The sequence below is a fragment of the Mandrillus leucophaeus genome, unplaced genomic scaffold (genome assembly GCF_000951045.1).
Source record: "Mandrillus leucophaeus isolate KB7577 unplaced genomic scaffold, Mleu.le_1.0 Scaffold103, whole genome shotgun sequence".
Classification (NCBI taxonomy): Eukaryota; Metazoa; Chordata; class Mammalia; order Primates; family Cercopithecidae; genus Mandrillus; species Mandrillus leucophaeus.
The window spans coordinates 5,477,939-5,480,824 of NW_012098432.1; the positions used below are offsets into that span (position 1 = coordinate 5,477,939).

The 2,886-nt window shown below is 35.6% G+C and overlaps 1 protein-coding gene across 1 annotated transcript in view; it reads left to right on the forward strand.

Moving 5' to 3' along the window:
• Window positions 1-599: 599 nt before the first annotated feature.
• The window catches only part of ACADM (acyl-CoA dehydrogenase, C-4 to C-12 straight chain), a 43,096-nt gene continuing 40,809 nt past the window's right edge, over window positions 600-2,886 (forward strand). Inside the window, exons 1-2 of the mRNA XM_011977844.1 lie at window positions 600-698; window positions 815-884. The gene's annotated coding sequence lies outside the window, so the exon portion shown is untranslated. The remainder of the gene's footprint in view (window positions 699-814; window positions 885-2,886) is intronic.

Below are 2,886 nucleotides of genomic sequence, written 5' to 3' on the forward strand. Positions count from 1 at the left end.
CATTTGAGGCCAGGAGGTCGAGGCTACAGTGAGTCATAATTGTACCACTGCACTCCAGCCTGAGTGACAAAATGAGACTGTCTGAAAAAGAAAAAAAAAAAAGGTAAAATTAAAATCACGACGATGATATTCTTATATGACACTTTGAAATAAGTTGTATTGCTTTATGTCACTGAATGTGTTTCATTTATTTCGTTAGATTGATTCTTGTCATCAGGGAGATGTCTTGCATATTAGTTTCCCTTCAGTGTCAGTAAACATTTGATAAATTGGCTTAGGAACTAATAATAAGTTAAACATTTTTTATATCACCAATTGGAAAAGAAAAACTCACTTGAGCTCTACAGGTTAATATCTGTTACTCATTTGTAAAAGTTAGAAATCTCACCTATTTCCTTTAGCATTTGTGTTGACATAGGTTTATTTACATTGTGTAGTGAACTCTTGATTAGTCAGAAAATGCACTGTAGTCTGACTTTTCTGATTAATCAAGGATTTAAGTCCCCACAGTAAATACACATTTCTACATACTGACTTCATGGGACATTTTTCCTTAACTTGTTATCCAGTTTTAACCTTTTCTAAATAACTTTCCCTTAGAGTTCACTGAACAGCAAAAAGAATTTCAAGCTACTGCTCGTAAATTTGCCAGAGAGGAAATCATCCCAGTGGCTGCAGAATATGATAAAACTGGTGAAGTAGGTGTATACATTTTAAAGAGGGAAAAATCTTTTACATTTTTTACAAGATTATGTAATCAAACTGTTTGGATATCAAAATATATTTTAATTCAGTTCTTTTCTTTTTCTTCTAGTATCCGGTCCCCCTAATTAGAAGAGCCTGGGAACTTGGTTTAATGAATCCGCACATTCCAGAGAATTGTGGTGAGCTTTTTTATATTTTTAATACTAGAATGCATATGAGTAAGAAAAATTGTGGAACTCTACTCAGTCATTGTTTTCAAATATTTCTTGCCATTAAATGACTTTCTAGCTTTGTCATCCTGCTCAGACTACAGTGTTTGCCCACTTTTGGAAGCTTGTACTCTATACTTAGATGCATTTTTCCTTCTTCTAAATGGTTCCAACCTTAATTTGCACCTAAACCTCAGTAACTTCTGTTTCTAGAGTTGGTCAATTTGTTGCATTTTATTCCTATCTTCTATATTACATTTTATTGAGTCTTTTTTTGTGAACTATCATTCTTTTCCTCAGACCCAGTTTGAGTTGAATTGAGTTTTAACACAATCAAGTTAGAACAGGAATATAGGTTCAAATTACAAATAGTAAAATAATTTTTTGAAAATTTTAGAACTTACTTTAGAAAAGTATAATTTCTTCTTGTGCCAGCCAGAACACATGTAGATATTATATTGCAGATTTTCTTTTAAAACAAATTTTGGTCATACTGAAAGCAATTAAAATAGTTTACCTTTATTTCTGTTGTGATGTACTACATATTATAATGTGTTAAAACATTTTGATACTGTAGGAGGTCTTGGACTTGGAACTTTTGATGCTTGTTTAATAAGTGAAGAAGTGGCTTATGGATGTACAGGGGTTCAGACTGCTATTGAAGCAAATTCTTTGGGGGTAAGTGACTTAGAAAATTAACTACCTAACTGTGAGCTCTTGTTAATGAGATAGTTACTCCTGAAGAAGCTGGATTTTTAGAAGAAAAAAAGCAGAGTCAGTTACTACTAGGTAAGGTTAGTGGGTAAACACAGTTTTCTTTAAAGAGGAACACAAGATTCAGCATTGAAGCCTGGAGTTCTGATTTCAAGGCTTGATCACTCTGCTTGTTGTCTCTAGTACTTGGACTTCTGACAGTCCTTCTGGGGAAACTGTATACTTTGGCTGCAGCGTCAGTGGCAATTCTTAGGTAAAGCCAAGGGCTAAATTCAGCTTTCAGGAACAGGATTGGGATGGTTTGCTGCCACTACTGGCAGTACTGAAATTTAGCAAGCAATTTTTTTTATTATTATTATACTTTAAGTTCTAGGGTACATGTGCACAACATGCAGTTTTATTACATATGTATGTATATATGTGCCATGTTTGTGTGCTGCACCCATTAACTAGTCATTTACGTTAGGTATATATCCTAATGCTATCCGTCCGTCCTACTACCACCCCACGACAGGCCCTGGTGTGTGATGTTCCCCACCCTGTGTCCAAGTGTTCTCATTGTTCAATTCCCACCTATGAGTGAGAACATGCGGTGTTTGGTTTTCTGTCCTTGCGATAGTTTGCTCAGAGTGATGGTTTCCAGCTTCATCCATGTCCCTGCAAAGGACACGAACTCATCCTTTTTTATGGCTGCATAGTATTCCATGGTGTATATGTGCCACATTTTCTTAATCCAGTCTATCATTGATGGACATTTGGGTTGGTTCCAAGTCTTTGCTATTGTGATTAGTGTCGGGATAAACATGTGTGCATGTGTCTTTATAGTAGCATGATTTATAATCCTTTGGGTATATACCCAGAAATGGAATGGCTGGGTCAAATGGTATTTCTAGTTCTAGATCCCTGAAGAATCGCCACACTGTCTTCCACAATGGTTGAACTAGTTTACAGTCCCACCAACAGTGTAAAAGTGTTCCTATTTCTCCACATCCTCTCCAGCACCTGTTGTTTCCTGACTTTTTGATGATTGCCATTCTAACTGCTGTTGGTAGATGGTATCTCATTGTGGTTTTGATTTTCATTTATCTAACGACCAGTGATGATGAGCATTTTTTCATGTGTCTATTGACTGCATGAGTATCTTCTTCTGAGAAGTGTCTGTATTTATACTTTGCCCAATTTTTGATGGCGTTGTTTTTTTTCTTGTAAATTTGTTTAAGTTCTTTGTAGATTCGTGATATTAGCCCTTTGTCAGATG